Genomic DNA, 18,111 nt, shown 5'->3' on the forward strand with positions numbered 1-18,111 from the left:
GAGTCCTTCCGTTCTGCTCCTTATCACTTCTGAGACAGGCGCGCATATTTCTCCGCGGGCGCTCAAGCCTTCTTTCCTTTTCGAAGATAACTGCCAGATGGCACTCGCGTCTAACGTGCCTCGATGCACTCGTTCGCTTTCGCTGCACGGATAGACTCTCTAACGCAGTGCTTCCAGACCACAATTCACCGATATTCTCGAACAGTACATCAAATGAATGTTTTGTTCACTCTCTCCACACGCAAGGCTATCGTCTTTCGACGACATTTGCAGTGAAACACGCAGATACGGGGCCAATGTTTTGTTCGCGTTTGTTGTTTGGCGTGCCTTTTTCACTGTCTTTGAAGGCGTAACGCTGCCAGTATGCTATTTCAGCTTGATCAAGAAGCAGTACTCTTGGAATATTCAATACATCACCAAAGCCTACTTCACTTTCACCTTTTTCTGTCTGATTCTTCGCGTAGCTGAGTGCTTTCATGGGTGTATTTGGCTCAGCAGAAAACAAAGGTGCGTGTTTTAAGAAATGCTTCATTTCTTAGTAACTTTTCAGCCATGACGAATTTCGCCCGCTTTCGCCTTTCGCTGTTATTTATGGTAAAGATAAGTTTTCAGCTTTTACATCCTTTTTCTTTTGAAAACAAAAAACGAAAACTTCCGTACTATGAAGGAAATAGCGAGAATGTTACATATAGGTTTTTGAGATGTAGATCTACAGAGCGAGGTCTTTTAGATAAATTTAATTCAGATAAGTGACTTTACGCGGTCACATTTTGGCTCACAAATTATACATGTTAATTCGCGCGAATTTCCCTTCAGGTTAAAAACAAACTCGACCTGCAATTTCACCGGTAAGCGTGTGGCTTTCAAATTTCTAAAAAAAATTGACGGACTATAATGTGACACGCTCTTCAACATCTGAGTGTAAAAAAAAAAAAAACTGCTGTCGTCTTAATAATTCTTAAGTATATGTTACTTAGTGGAATGTAACTTCCGGTTGGTTGAACTTCGTTATTAGCCCTGAGAGACGTGATGGTCGGAAAAGTATTTCCGCCACGACGTAGAGTTTGTTTGCAAAGAGAGGTGGGTGACTGTGGTTGCATTATTTTTATTTTAAAAATTCGTAATTATAACAAATCTGTTTCGCAAGCAGACGGTGAGAGCGTGTGAAACGTGACCATTGAAGACAAAAGGTGAAAAGTTCTTTTTTGCCTTTCCACTGAGTTTCGCCCCAAGCGCTAATTCTTTGGTCTTGCTCCGATAGAACGTACTCGTCTGCAAGGTGTCATAATTCTCCATTTCGGTATCACTATGTTTTCACAAACCTGTTTGCACCAAGCCATAGCACAATGCTCTGTGAGTTTGACAGTGCAAAATAAAAGCCATCGCCGAGAAAAATAGGAGGTGTTCATAGGTGCTGGCAAGCGGAGTTTTGCCGCCTATACAGACGATAGTGAATCTGAGTTTCCAAATACACGGCAACCGGCGGCGCACCGGGTGCAGTGACTGGAATGGCATTATATAGTCGCCTAGGCCTATTGCTGGGGAGCAACTCGTTTGCTGTCAGTCGAGCCGTATAGAATGCCAGAGACTCCTTAATTGGATCGGCGCTCGGGCGGAGCGTCAAGCAGTCGTGCGCACTGCCACTCTCCGCGTGATTTGGCGCGACGCCTACACGCTCTGGCAGCCGCAGCGACGCACTCTTCCTCTATCAACCTTCTTTCCGCGCGATTCTTCGGAGCCGGAGCATAGGTCACCTATCCGACTACTACATGGACGGAGGCAAGTGCACCCGTCTACCGCCAGAAGTAACTGAGAGCCACTCCTCAACTCGCAATCAGCTCACTAATTCCAATGCGGAGTTTCATGCCTCAGAGGTGCGGCACGTCAGATCCCGAGAGACGCTGCACTCTATGAAAGGACGTTAGTCTAATTTACTACAAAGTTGTTCGACCTGCGTCGTAGTTTTTATCTGCATGTGTGCCAGTCAGTGACGCTGATTCGTTTGTACAGGTACCGGGTCTATTTAAGGGACGAGTATCTGCCAATACACAATTCAAAATAAAACAAACGTTTTCGTGGCCGGTACTCAGTGTGATGGCAGAAGTCATCTAGGAGCATGACTGTGCCGGTCTAGCAGTATCTGTGCCCAATACTAGGGAAAAGTGGCATGCTTCGAATTTGAATACCTTCATTTTTATATCGTCCATAGCGGCGAATGGCTTGTACGTGCAACAGTGGCTTCGTGCAAGTGAGCATGAAGCACAATAAGAAAACTGCAAAAATTAAAATAATCTTCACGAAATAAAGCCACGGAGACGTTCCACTGACTGGAGGCTTTGTGCGTTCTCTAATGCGGACATGAACGGGCTTCGATGAGCTCTCGACATGATGCAACAACAGGTTTTCTTCCCTAAGCCCTCTTACGCTATACGACAAGACAAAATTCCCGCCAATTCTGTCATGGCCCATGCCATTAGTGAACACACTCCACCAATTCCAAAGAGCTTTGAGAATTCGCCATACCTGGCTACTACAGACACACATACGTGCACGATATGCCGTAACAGGCGCAGCCTGTGTCACTGTGTTCGAACGGACCGGAGGAAGATTTATATAATAGCAGACAACAGAGTAACCTCTTACAAAATATTTTGTTGAATTGTAGCACCGAGCCCCGTCGCGGTTGTCTAGTGGCTAAGGTACTCGGCTGCTGACCAACAGGTCGCGGGATCGAATCGCGGCTGCGGCGGCTACATTTTCGATGGAGGCGAAAACACTGTAGGTCCGTGTGCTTAGACATATGTACAGGTTCAAGAAGCCCAGGTGGTCGAAATTGCACAGAACAAGTTTTCTTCAGCTCTGCAGGAGTCACATGTAGTCCGCTATACCGATGTCAAACGAGGATGCTTTTGTGAGTGCAACACCCAAACAAAGACGGCATAACAATGTCGCATCGTAGCGGGACAGCTGCGATGGTAGCTTGATTGAAGGATCAAGTTCATTTACGTGACACCTTTGAAAGCTGGTAGATCACCAAAACTTGCGTCTAAGATCCCGAGACAGCAAATAAAGTTGTCTTAACTGCAGCATCAGTCCTTGATAGAGTGATCGGAACCACATTGGTTCCTTCATGGGTTGAGCGGGCTGCACTGTCGACAAAGTGATTCCACTTAATAGCGATATTCTTCGGTAGCCACTTACATAAAATATCATATCTTATACCCACCACGTTGGTCTTGTGACTAAGGCACTCGGTTGTTTACCCGCCTGTGGTGGGATCGAATTCCGGTCGCGGCGGCCACAATTTTGATGGGGGTGAAAATGCTTGAGGCCTGTGTGCTTAGATTTAGGTGCACGTTAAAGAGCACCAAGGGGGTCGAAATTTCCGGAGCAGTGCACCAAGGCGTCTGTCATAATCATATGGTGGTTTTGGAACGTTAAACCCCAACATTTATCATCATTGCTATTACTATTATGTACTCTTGCTAGAGTTTGATGTTGACCATGTGTTATTTTATGCACCAATTGCTAATAAGTTATGCAAACTTTGAAGTGCTGCCTTCGAATCACCGAATATAATCCCCTTGTCGGGATGCTCTTGAATGAGATATTGTAAAAAAACTCTCATAGCAGTAAGCTCTGCTGCTGTAGGCGTAATTATATGCGATAATTTCAATTTCAGTGTCATTGCTGCAGCCGAACTACAGCGGCATCTGATGAGCTGCTGGTGAGACTAACCCAACCGTATACTATATATGCATTCGACCCTAGTATGTCATGATGTAAAAATAGCAGTGTCGCTTGCTGGAATGCTACACTGAAATGCTTTTGTTATACGTGGGATTTCTAGACATACCTATGGCTGGTTGACGCACCGCAAAAGGACATGCTATTCTCGTATAGCTGGCTTATATGGTACTTGACGAAAATTCTGGAGGCAGCTCTCGGCTATGTACATATGTTGTGGAATTTGAGGAGAACATCATCTGAAGTTTACACGTGTATGATGCATGTGGGATAAGGTATTCATTAAACCGTCGAAAATATTCCGGCACATATATATTTGTGGAATAACTTCACTGATGAAATGGTAGAGCCACAAAAATAGCTTATTAGGTTCGCCTAACTGAACGCAATTCAGAAATGTTACTCAACGTCACTGTAAAAAAGCGATAATATAAAGCTCCCACCCTTTCCTGATATGAGAACACGCCCATAACGAGGAATTCACAACTAATGCATTTGCTTAACAAAAACGTCAAGGCATTGCCCGCGTTATATTTCAGTCGCTTAGAACGAACGTGCGTCTATACATATATTCATAGTCGTGTTTCGGTAGTAAAGCCGCCAAAATCCATTCTATAACACGTTAACAACATTTCACTTCTTGCTACGGCTTGCTTTCAACGCAAACACAAATAAGGACAGCTTCCACGCGTTAGATGTCGATTAAAACCTCTTTGCTTTGGCAGATCCCGAAGTGGTGCTCGTGTAGATAATACAGTTTGGAGACGACGAGCGAATATCATGCTTACGACGGCATCCTTACATGCTCATGTTCATGATTATAACGACGCCGTCAGCGTCATTAACGACAGCAAAGGATATTTCGAAGGCGGGCTGGGACGAGGACTGAGAGGAAGATACGAAAGTGATGACGACCGACCATTGCAGGGGGTCTGGCTTCGTACCATTTCTTGCAGCTGGCTCTTGCAACGAAGGCACTGCTGGGAAACTCTACTTCGCAAGCTATCATCGGCCATGGCAACATCGGCTCAAGGACAGCATACTGCTCCATCAAGTAAAGCAACTAGATAAAATGAGATCGTTGTCCTTTTTTACTTATTTCTGTCCTATCTCCCTCATTCTTTTCCCGTTTCTTATGCGAAGAAATGCGGAGGCAGCTAGAGAGGTGGGAAGTACGTTGAATGTAGCCTTGGGCTATACACTAAATAGTTAGCTTTATGTTCCGGCAGTAATTGTCCTTTTTTTATGGTACTTAATTTATTTTGCGTTTTTGGCGTTTCTAAGCCAGCATTCGCGTTTTTCTTCTTTTAGATTTTGATCCCTTCTCCACACCTTCATTAACTAAAAAGTCTATTTATAAAGCATTTTCTTCAGCATGGCAGTGAAATGTAATGTATCTCTACTTCATGCTCCGTTCGCCGTGTAATAGGCGTTTGGTTCTGGCACGCTGTCTTGCTGCTCCTTCATACGGATAATATTGCTTCATGAATCATCTTCCCGGCTAATTGGTTACTTAAAATTCATTTTAGAAGTGACTATTACAAATTTTATACACAGGTATACTAGCGGTGAAGGCCGCAAAAGCGATATCGACAGCCCCATAAGAAGCCAAATAAGTTCGAAGAATTGCTCTGTACAGACAATGCTAATTACGCTATAGGCGCTTTGTGGAGACTGGCGTTTATGACACAAAAAAGCTATCAAAACAAGCCGATTTTCGCGAGATGGACTTGGAGCGTTCAGACACCAAGATAGAGTGGTTTCTCAGCATATTTAAAACTCCTTGTGTGATTATGATCTGAGCAATCAAGGACGCAAGCTCTGCGCTACGTTTTAAATATGAAGGCTGGTCACAAACAAAGGAAACGAGCAGATGAGAAAGATTGAACAAAGCGCGTTTTATGACATCGTCGTTTATAAGGCGAATTAAAAAAAAGGAGGAAAGAAGGGCAGAAAATGGGGGATGGGGGTCGGAGCGGCGGGAAGCGAAAAGCACGAAAGGCTGGAGGCGGTCCTTCCTCTGGCACTCTTTTTTTTTCCTGTGTACTTTCCCTTTTGGGTTTTATAGTTTTTTATTTATTCCTCAGTGTAATGTTAGGAACAGATGCTTCTAACGTCTAATAAACGCTCGTTCTGAGCTCCTGTTTAGTCTGTACGTGGTGTAGATGTTGGGACACTTGCATTGAACATTCTTGGTCAATCAGTTTTTGTTTTAAATAATATTATAAGCGGATGTCATAGCGCTGCTGCCCGAAGCCCCTTCACAAAGGAGGCTCGAGCTAGCGTCACGCACAGCTAGAGCCAAGTAGTAAAAAACCGTGCGCTTGCACAAAGAGAAGATTTTAAAAAAGAAATTGTTAAGTACTCTTATAGTACTAATTGTTGAGGTTGGATGTCCCAAACCTACAATAAGGTTATGAAAGAGTGGGGGGCTCCTGAAATTTTAGTCACCAGGCGTTTTTTACCATGAACCAAAATCTGAGCACACGGGGTTCAATCATATTCACCTCCATCAAAAATGCGGCCGCGATAGGCTGGTATTCAATCCCGCAAGCTGCGGGTTTGTGAAGTACTGGAATATTACGTGATAGGGTCAGAATAAGTCATAATTAGAAAAGATTCCAAGCATGGAACGTGAGCATTTGTCTTCCTCTTTTTATTTTATTAACATTATTCTATCTCTATCATTACCCCTTCGGCGCAGCTATGCATCCAACATGTGACATCATGCGCCAACACGCACGTCACTGCAGCAAAGTGTACACTGAAGCACCGCGATTGGTATACTGATCAATGAAACGCGACAGTTGTGAGTGAATGAGTGTAGATATCATGTGCCATTATTTCTGAAATTCGGCTCTTTTAAGTCCTATCATAGCTTGCTACAGCCTTCAATACAAAGGTAGATGCGTACACAACTAAACTCTTCCCTGTAGTAAAATGTGCTTCATTGTGTAGGCGCGTCGGGCTGATAAATTCACGTGGCATCGTGTTCTTCAGAAACACTGGAGGTGTGAGCTTCCATCTCACAGGACATGATTTGTCACGCATACTGCTTGCGCTTCTCGTTTCATTAGTGTACACAGGTGAGTGCTTCGTATGTGAGTGGTATTTTCAGTGACGAACCCGAAACCGGGCTCGGCTGCAGAATTAAGATCACACACTCCTAAAAAGGCTAGTAAAAAGCCATTAACTGAGAACATTTAAGTAGCAACTGCAATAGTTACCAACTTTCTTTGGCTGTTATCAACATTTTGCTGTCCATTTATTTAACAGCCATAGTAGCTGCAACTCTTACTAAGTCCTTCCTATACACGTTTACCACATTACACAGTAACTTCAGGCAGATAGGTGATACCGAATGCTGTGGTTACTACCATTCTTGTGCAATCTGTAGTTTTTTTTTTGCTACCCACCCATTATATACGTAATCTACAGTTGTAGTTATTGCCGAGTAAGTGAAATTTCATAGCTGCAATCATCTGGACACATCATTTTTACGTGGTAACTCGGGAAGAAAATGTCTACGTGCAAAGCAAGAGACCACCGTTTAGTGCTTTGTATCGACCATCGTGTGCCGTGGCGTAACCAGCAGGTGGAGGGGGGGGGGGGGTTAAATTCCCCACTACAAAATTTTTCAGCACCCCCTCCCCCCCCTTTTACCAACCTTTTCCTTTTCATCGCTTCGCACTGACATGATTCAGCAACTAAGCGCTGCTACTATCATAATTCCTGGGCGCTTTTACAGTGAATAATGCCTGCACACGTAAAGACGTGTCGCGGTGTTTGGCAAGGGTTTTGCACTCTGTGATATTTTGTGCCGGAGCGTCGGCTACGAGTGTTTTAAGTTGGCTCGGCGACGGGAATATTGCTGCAGCGGTGGACATACTTGTACCCGCCGGAACAGATTTCGCCGGAGTCGATCACTGCAATAATTTTCACTAGGCAGAGATTTGTTTTAATGCTAAAAGCCGGAATGTTGCAAGGTCTGTAAGGGCGCGTTCAAACATATAACGGTGTGCCTTTTTGTACGTGTTCTAACATATACTCAAGCAAGAGAATAAGCTTTTTATGAACCTTCGCACTTTCTGCTAACAACTAAACGCACACATACACACATACGCACGCGTGACAGAATATTCTATTTATCTACCGAACTTCGCTTGTATGCTAGTGTTTAATGTATTGATATATATTTTTCTTATGCCTTAACGGCTGAAGGTTCTTCAAAGTGTTCTCTTATGACTAAGGTGCAACACGAGTAAACGTGCAGGCCAATAACAACGTTAGAAAGGCTGACTAACATAGTAGTCGTGTCTCTTAAGGTCACTAAGAAAAAGATGGTGATCATAAACCTAAAACAGCGTGAGAATGAGAAGTGCAGTGCGGGAAGCTGTAGTGAGCACAAGAGAAGGGCACACCGAGTGATTTCTGCAACTAGCGACATGACGCACAACAAGAAATGCACAGAATGAAGAAACATAGGTGGACATGCTATTACGTAAAATAAGAACACTATACATAGTAATCATAGTTTTTTACAAGAAATAAAATAAATTATGTGGAAGCACTGTTTCAGGCAGAAAACAGACACATAACACAGCGGAATATAGTGTAGATTATCCTTTTCAATTACAACGAAGATTGACATGCGTGTACAGCAGCGGTCTTGTGGTAGTCACACTCGTTGTGGCTTCTGAAATTTCTGAGCGCGTTCTTCCAACGCTTGAATGCAGAGATGACTAAGGTAACAGAAACTTGGTGAGTCCACTAGCCCAAACTTTCTTTTCAATAAGCAGGCATGTCTTCCAGAGAGCTTCTCCTGGTATTTGGAATACACCAGCCAGCAAAGCATTTCTTGCCAGAGAGGTTGGAACTTCAGTTTGCGCTTGCTAACGAGAGAAAGTTGTAGTTAGCGCTTGGTTGACATGGCGTCATTAGCGAACGCTGTCTAGTCTCATCGTTCTGCAACTCCTGGCGTCTTGGCCCGTTAAACACGTCAAGACCAATGTTCTTGTCAGGAATCGTGGTTTTCGTTCATGCATCATAATCCGGTCGGTTTTCAGGAGTTATTTCGGCACACGAGTTGTATTAAGGCAGTGCAGAACTACAGCTGGGAAACGTTTCTTCGGCTCCTGTAGCCTTTCCGCCAGTTGTCTAGTGTGCACTGAGAGCAGCGTAGCCTTTCGAGAAATAATCATCAAGATCTAGATTACGGCGTTTTGCCGCAGCCATCGAGTCTCATATATGAGCTATGATTGACAAAGAACACGAACTACCCACCAATACGTGCAGACATTGTATTTCAAGGGGGTGACTTTGCATTGCTATAAAAAGCAACGCGCTCAGCAAAGTTTGGGCAGTGACACTGATTGTGAAAAGAACTTTAGCGACGATAAATGTCGGCTAGTGGAGTTGCGCCTTAAACACACTAGCGCTATTTTCTCCTCTGACTGGAAGATTCAAGGGCATACATTTCCTCCGCTTCCCTTTAGGTACCGGTAAGGTCACCTTAGTATCAAACTTTGCGCACGAAAAATCGCGTGTTTGTGATTGCGCCCACTCGTAAGTCTGGTGGTTTCTGTTGCGTTGGGATGCCATACCACAAACGTGAATAAACACGAAGAAGATGAAGCCAGCAGGAAAATTCCAGCGACTCTCATAAGTATGCTTGAAACAGACAACCGAGAGGCACATATGGTGCAGAGTACAGCGTTAAGTGAAATCAGGTTGCATGCTCTGGCAGTTCTCATTGAAGTTGACGCGTTCTGATGAATTGATTATGGAGCACTATGCTCTGAACAAGACGGGAGTTTATTCGTTCATCACTAGTTAACCGATCCCTCAAAATGTTATGAGGTGCGAGGCTGCTGCTGTTTGCGCCAGCGTAAGTGCTGCAAACATGAATGCACGTACTAGTTAGAACAGTGTATCTATATATGCGGCACTTTGATATATTCTGTACAGTTTAGAATCTGTTGACGTAAAGGGAAATGATGGCTGCATGCTTGCAAACAACGAAGACATCTTACCACAACGGTATTGTTTCAGGTAGCATAGCGACAAAATATACAAAAAAATGTGTAAATTCCGTGTTTTTGCGCCTATTTAAGTTTCCCAGCTCATATACGCAGCGAACAAGTTGTTTCTATGTGAGTAGGTGTAGTCTCATCTCAGGCGCGTTTTGAATTGAGACCTAGTGAACATTTCTCAACAATGATTATCTTGTCGTCACAGATTTCACGATAAAACCTCTACGATTGTAGTACATCATTGCTACCAAAAGTCACAGTGCAAGTGTAATGTGAACCAAGGTTGTGAGAAAGCGTGCCAGAAAAATAACGCGTGCAAAATCATGCTGTCAACGTGCAGCATAATTTGACAAAAAATACTTTTTGTGTATCGCAAGCATGCTTGGATGCCTGCAGTAAAATAAAAAAAAATGTTGACTGATAGTTTGATTGGTATGCGAAGTTTAACGTCTGAAAACCACCATATGATTATCAGAGACGCCGAAGTGAAAATCTCCAGAAATTTCGACCACCTGGGGTTCATTAACGTGCGCCCATATCTAATCACACGGGCCTATAGCATTTTCGCCTCCATCGAAAATGCAGCCACCGCAGCCGGGATTCAATCCCGTGACCTGCGGGTCAGCAGCCGAGCACGTTAGCCACTAGACAACCGCGGCAGGGCTGTTGACTAATAGCTCTCACACCGTCCTGGCTTTTCGACATATAGAGCTAAAATTAAAAATCATTTCCATATGAATGCAGGCTCAAATATCAACAGTAGGAAATTATTAGCTCAGTAAAGTAAGCAAAATTTAAATGCAATTTTAAATGTGCAAAACATGCTGCGTATGCCTATTCTTCAATCCTCGTTGTAAGCAGATCCGTCCTCAAGTTGTGAAACGCACTTCGCCTCGACGAAGACTACGGCATGTACGCTTAACAGCGATGAACAATTAACGATCTCTTCTCCAATCTGGCGGGTCATTGCAATTATGCGTTTTTGAAAACTAGTCCAATCAATGGTAAGACGGTCACTGTACTTGTCGCTTACTGTATTTCACTGCGATTAGTTTACTTTTACTTACTCCCTTCACAAGCATACGCCTGGGGAGGGGGGGGGGGGTGGTATTCTCATGACTTTGATATACAAGTACACGATCTGCTCAAACCACCGCCGATAGTCACGTCACAGAGGAAACTTGTTGCCCCCGCTCGCCAGTAAAGTCAGTGAGAACTCTCCTCCTCCCGGAAAAAATGTTTCACTTCACCCCTGCTTGTGTTGCAGCAGTTTTATCTACAAAAAGAAAACGCGCAAAAAACGCAGTTTTTTTTCATTGCGTTTTATTAACAGCTTTGTGCCGTGTCCCCGGGAATGCAAACACCGGTTTCAAAGTATGAAACTACAAGTCCGTATTTATACTTATTTATCTTCAAATGCAGTTTCTCCCTAATACGAGATGTAGTCTCCAAAGGTATAGAATTTCTTAATCTGTACGTGTGGCGTAGCGATGTTTCTGCTAGGTATGTGTGCTCTTCTAGTGCATGACTCCACGTGCATATGTGCTTGAAGTTAGTGTCGTACCTAACTTTTACCTCACAAGCTTCGGCTTTGTTGATAATTATATGGGAAGTTAACAGACTAGTCTTCGGCTTTGTTGATAATTATATGGGGAAGTTAACATGCTCGTGATGGTTATGACATTTTTTTCTTAAAATATTACCTGTAGTTAGTACTTAAAAGGGTAGTATACCTGGTACTAATTGGTGTAAGAAATCACCAGGGTAATAACAGTTGCTACTGTTGCAGTTACTAACTACAGAGTAGCCACATATATTACAAGCAGTTGTATACCCGAAGTCAGCAAGTACTTCTGCTTTTTTTTAGTGTAAAATCTTATGGTCTTGTCTCATTCTTCTGCTCACTTTTCTGTGCCGTCAGTTTTGCCATTTGTTTATTTTGTACACCGTGGTGCAATGACACATGGTCTTCGTATATGCTAAGTTTTCAGGAGTGTTGGCAAAAATGAACTGTGCACAGACTAACTAAAAGAAATAACTCAGAAACATGGCATCAATAGAATCGACGTGATGAGCTGGTGTTTTTAAGTGACTGTGTAGTCGTACTTGTTTGTACACTACGAAGATATTCTAGAATACAGCTTATGAAGACGACTGATTGCGTATCCGCCGTAACTTTATTCATTCAAATATTAGGATTATTTAGGTCATGATATGTAGTTTGACAAATATAACAGAGCGCCTACAGTGAGCGTCGGATCGTGGCACATGATACGATGTGCTACAGTGAATTTTTTTTAGGTTCTTTTTATTTTTTGAATCACAGCTCATTTTTTTCTATAAAAGCTTTCTATCTCCTTAACTTGGTGCCGGAGACGAGCAGTCAACGTACACAAAGGCAAATTTCGAGCTCGCACGTGTTCCTAGGGGAAGGCTGGTTATTGAAAGTGTGCGAATAAACAATAAAGAAGGTTCTGGATCACCGAAACAATGTTTTCCTAATTGCATATCCTTGCCGACTTTGCACTGGTTGTATTTATTATGACCTCGTCGTTGTATAACCACAAAAAAGTGCCACCTGACAGCAAGCGCATTCTCCCCACTCTGGAAAAATTTTGACTACCATCGAAGGTGGTCGGCTGGCAGGGTGCGCCACCTCTTAGTACGGCTTTTCGCACAACAGGCAAACTTGGCCAAGAGAGTTGCCACATATCTCCTCATTCAGCCTGCGCGCCGTTCGTGGTGAGACTGTGTTATTCGGTAGTCAATCCTTCTCCACAGTTGAGTACTAAAGATGATAAAGAAAACAGAAAAAAATGTTCTAATCATTTACCATTCATTAAAAACTTTCATTAGGTGAGAAGAATTATGCACCCAAAAAAGAAAAAAAAACGTGAGCGTAAGGAACGTACCCAGAGCTAAGATGGCAAATGTATCAATCTCGTCAATAATCCAGTGTCTCGAATACGATCAAAACTGCAAAAGAGACGGAACAAAACTTTGACGACGACGCGAAGAAGCGATCTGTAATAACAGGGTGTATCGACGCGTGGCGTAAATTTGAGTGAAACAAAGACAAAGAGTCCGAAAATAAAGGTTGGTATTTATGAAATTACGCGCTAGAATTGTCAACTCTCCCAACTTTTATGACATTACCTTCATTTCTACAATTTTTACAATAAACTTATTTGTTTCAAAATGGTAAAGTATACGTTGATTGAAAACGGTAATGTACCAGCAGCAACTTGAACAGATTCTGCAACCACCAGGAAAAAATAATCGCGGTTAATAATGAATGAACAAGTGGATGTACCAAATGTTTTTTTTTTTTGTTTGACGACATGTGGCGTTCATCGATTGGTGTCTATTTCACTTAGCTACTCACCAGAAGGCCGGAGGTTCGATTGCGACGATGTGGTCGCATTTCGATGGAGAGGAAATGCTAGAGGCCCGTGCACTGTTCGATGGCAGCGCACGTTCAAGATATGGTCAAAATTTGTGGACCCCTTCATTGCGGTGTCCCTCATAATCATATCGTGGTTTTGAAACGTAAAACCCCACATAATAATAATAATAATAATAATAATAATAATAATAATAATAATAATAATAATAATAATAATAATAATAATAATAATAATAATAATAATAATAATAATATAAAATAATAATAATTTTATTATTATTATTATTATTATTATTATTATTATTATTATTATTATTATTATTATTATTATTATTATTATTATATTATTATTATTATTATTATTATTATTATTATTATTATTATTATTATTATTATTATTATTATTATTATTATTATTATTATTATTATTATTATTATTATTATTATTATTATTATTATTATTATTCAATGTATGGTTCAAACAGCACTGAATCAACCCAAGACATCTTCCCATTTGGACATTGTTGAAAAATGTATATGAACGTTATAGTGGACGAAACAGGCGTGTCATGGTTGAACCAGAACCAGTGGAAACATGCTGTTGTGTGAGATACAGGTGCCGCGTTCATTATGAAATGTGGCGTTTCATTACTCTTGAAAGATGGCTTGGTCCCGAAGAGGTTTCGCACGGTTTATTGGCCGAAAGTGATGCCAAAAGTGAAGCCCTCACAGCACGTGTGCTATAGCGCTTGCCCGCACAGACGCACCACACAAACGCAGACGTACACAGCAGTAGCAAATTTTAGCAACTTCTCTGGACTAAGTAAACTACAGCTAATCTGTGTAAAGGTGCACACGGTGAGTGAAGTGTTGTTTTGGAAAAATGGCACGAATTCACCAACCAGTCTCGTTTGTAATTGCTTTTTCTCTTAGTCAGCCACGTTGGTTTCACTAATAACAGGCCCTGAATGAGGACTGGTTGGAATAGTCCGATGTAATATAAATGTGCTTGAAATGGTTGTATGTATTGTTCAGACAGAAGTTTTGGCGAATACAGGACCACGGGCTCTTCTTTTTTTGAAACAGCTGTTGGTTGTTTTCGTTATATCGTCATAGCTATCACTAGTTAGTCGTTTTCTCTAACATCATTGTTGCACGGAAGAAAAAATAAACATGGCAGTTTGTTTTCTCAGCAAATGCCCAATGATTACAGCATAAGCAGTGCCCGGCAGGATTATGTTTCCCTCCCTCTTAGGCTCTGTCTTCTTCGATGCGCTTCTTCGCCGCACGCAATTATGCCGTAGAAGTATGTATGCCTAATACGGAAACTGACTGCCATTCGTCCTTAAGCATAATGTATATTTTGAGAACTTTTTCTGTGAACGTGCGCTCGGTTATTTATAGAGTTACTTTTCATGGCAATGACCATCTGGAGAAGCCTGTGATTAGTTGCTTGCTTTTTAGCGGGTTCTTGAGAAAATTTCAAGTAATGGTCAAGAACAATAGTCGAGACCAAAGAAGGACCCTCGAGCCAACGATATCGACATTCGCGGTATACACTTTGGGCGTGTTGTATAACTCTCCGACAGTTATTACCGCTTAGCGCCATCTGCGAGGCGGAATATTAATCGAGCCTGCCTCTTCCCAGTAGTGACCGCAGTGAGTGAAGAATGCCTCTCCACCGCCCGTGGGCGGGTATGCGGCACTCGCGCGGTGCGTCGGTTTACGTGTCGTGTTTTCCGCGCATTCTTGTTCTTCGGGGGCGTGTGTAAACATGGCTGTCAAGTGATGGGCGTCGGCAGCTGTGCGGCTTCCCACGAGTGCTTTCCCCCGTTGAATGCGCACGCTCGGTGCTTTAAAGTCCTCTGTCTTGGTTCTCTTGCTGCATGCATTCTCTGACCACGAGTATATAAGGACCGTTATTTAGGCGTGCGTGCGGAATTGTCCGATAATTTCCGGTGCTACGTTGGTGCGATCACTCGAGGTGCGTTAATGTGAACGTGGAGATTTATCGTATACAAAATTAAGCGAAATGTAAGCAAAATAATGTTAACAACTATAACAATACCGTGTGGTATAGTGAAAAGGGGCATGCGGAGATACAGAAGGAAACAAGATATAGGGCTATTAACAATTTATTGTTTTTGCACCTGTAGTATATGAAACCAAACCAACAAACACAGGGTGTCTTGACTATTAAGCAACATATCTTTAAAAAGAATGGATATGCGCGAAGCAAACAAACTACATATCGTTCCCAGTACACAAGAGTAGCCACTACTAACTTTTTTGGTAAATAGTTTTTTCAACTAGTGATAATAAGGTTTGTACCTCGATAAGTACTAACCAAATCATCAAAATGTGAATGACCTGTATTTAGGCAAGCTCAAAGGAGATCTGCGCTATGTTCACCAACGTACTACTTCCATTCAAATTTCTTACGAATGATAAATAAAGCTTGCAAATTACGAAAATTAACAGGTGACTACAGCCGCGAAAGAATGCAATGCCCTGAAATAACCTTATTACGAGGATCCGCATTGTCTGTTGTCAGAGACATGTGTTGTCAAATACAACACACGTCTCTGACACTCATTGTCACATTGTCACACACACACATTGTCACACATTGTCAGAGACATGTGTTGCTCACTTTGCCAAGTCAAGGATCTATACAAGCAGCGCCAACAACATGCGTGTGACAAAATTTCGAATAGATTCTTTCCACTTAATAGCGCGACAGTATCAATATATACCTATCTTACAGCCGACTATCCTCATTAACACGACGGCAGCAATATTCTGATTGCGGCTGACTCCGTGAGACCAAATTGACGCATTTATTCAGCTGGAGAACGACAGATAAGCATGATTAATGGTTCTTTCTTGGCTTGCTGCCTCACTGTGAGCCTGTTTGAGTGCACGGCGTGCTGATGCATGCAACAGTCAAGCCACGTGATACTTTTCATATTAGTAGAAAAAATGAGCCCGTAACTTTGTTAGATAGATATGTGGGGTTTAACGTCCCAAAACCACCATATGATTATGAGAGACGCCGTAGTGGAGGGCTCCGGAAATTTCGACCACCTGGGGTTCTTTAACGTGCACCGAAATCTGAGCACACGGACCCACAACATTTCTGCCTCCATCGGAAATGCAGCCGCCGCAGCCGGGATTCGAACCCACGACGTGCGGGTCAGCAGCCGAGTACCTTAGCCACTAGACCACCGCGACGGGGCGCCCGTAACTTTGTTGAGACTAGCATTTATATGTTATTTAAACTTGCACAAATATTCCTCATTCACATTTTATAGTCTGTAAGGCGCTGGGCAAATTAGAATATAATGACTAATTAAGGAAAACTTATTTACAAAAAATAGTAGTGTCTACTCTAGTGAGCTGCGAACATAATAAGTGTTGTGTTTGCCTTGTGCCACACGAATCTTCTTTTAAAAATTGTGCTGTGTGATAGTTTGGACGCTCTTCATATGTCACCATGGTGACATATGAAGAGCGTCCAAACTATCACACAGCACAATTGTGGTATATATGTGGTTTATATTGTGGTTTATACGCATATAAACCACCATTTTCCTCACTTGCAGGCTGCAACTACTTTTGGCGGCGTCTATTGATCATATAGAACGGACGACCACAATATAGTGCTGGTCCTGTCTTTATACCATGCTGCATATGATGGCTGCGAGTGTAGGCTCGCCATCAGTTATCGCACAATCAAACGCACAGCCCCTACACCCTTAGTCACATCCTGGCGAGAATACGCACCTGCAGGGAGGAAATCCGGTCATATTATGGCCACTTCTATTCAGTTCGTTACGCAGTTCCATAGCCGTGTCTCAGATGAAGCGGCCCTATTCCAAGTAGCCTTCAGAACAGCCGTGAAAAGATTAGCTGGAATTATAAGCCAAAATTTTCCTGGTTAGGTACGGCCTTCCGTAACCAAGTTGCGGAAGAAAAATTTAATTTTTACGTTGTCAGTGCACTGCCTCGCCGATTTGCTTGTACTGATTCTTTTCATAATAATTACTAAACGGTTAATACTACATTGAATCAAATCTGCGACACCAGCTTAAAAATTACGCACTACACTGCAATCGAACTCAGGACCGCATGCATGTGAAGCCAACATGCTACCCGTTGCACCACAGCGCTACTGCCAAAACCCTCGTGTTTAATGCGGAGGTCTACCAAGTTGTTTGCAAACCACCTTCGGAACGTTGAACTCTTCTTTTTGTGCCACATGCATGTGTATTAGGTCAGCGAATAGTTTGAGCGGCTTTATGAAATTAAGCCAACCACAATAAGCGCCTTGAGCTTCCACTTCGGTTCGTGATGTGCTGTGACGCAAGAACAATGAACGTGTGCTTGAGCGTTGTTTTAGTGCTTCTCTCTAAAACGGGGATTATTCGCGCACCGAAAATTCTTGGATACCAGTGTGACGACAAAATCTTCTGCTCTAGAAGCCCACATATGTTTCTCTCATGTGCGTGTGCTGTGAGCTACTCGTTTCGCGAGGTACGCACGTGTCAGTGACAGCAGCCCATTCACAGCTGTTCGAAGACCATGGCATCTTCTGTCACACGTTAACGTTAGATGGGCATCACAGCGTGCCTACATACATTTGCATTTCGCGCGCGTGAACTGCCGCGAGCTGCACGCTTGGTCTGCAGCACCGTTTTAGTATTTTGACGATTATTTTTCTCAGCAGCATTCATGCGCGCTATTTCGCGGTATCAGTGGTTTTTTCAGTATTTAATTTCTCTTAGATATTGTGAGTGGTTACGTTTACCTTTATTCAGCATCACACCGCTGTTCAAGTGAATGTCGAAATGCGCGCCAAGGTCAAGTATGACGTCGACAAATTAGCGATGGACAGGTCATCCTCCAAATGAGTAGTTAATGCTT

General features: G+C 42.7%; 1 long non-coding RNA gene across 1 annotated transcript in view; it reads right to left on the bottom strand.

Moving 5' to 3' along the window:
* Window positions 1–11,122: 11,122 nt before the first annotated feature.
* LOC142776036 (uncharacterized) overlaps window positions 11,123–18,111 on the bottom strand; it is a 108,609-nt gene continuing 101,620 nt past the window's right edge. Inside the window, exons 3-5 of the long non-coding RNA XR_012887249.1 lie at window positions 16,972–17,097; window positions 12,692–12,755; window positions 11,123–12,567 (exon numbers count right to left, since the gene is read on the bottom strand). This is a non-coding gene — a long non-coding RNA (uncharacterized LOC142776036). The remainder of the gene's footprint in view (window positions 12,568–12,691; window positions 12,756–16,971; window positions 17,098–18,111) is intronic.

Source organism: Rhipicephalus microplus, chromosome X (genome assembly GCF_043290135.1).
Source record: "Rhipicephalus microplus isolate Deutch F79 chromosome X, USDA_Rmic, whole genome shotgun sequence".
NCBI classification, from domain to species: Eukaryota; Metazoa; Arthropoda; class Arachnida; order Ixodida; family Ixodidae; genus Rhipicephalus; species Rhipicephalus microplus.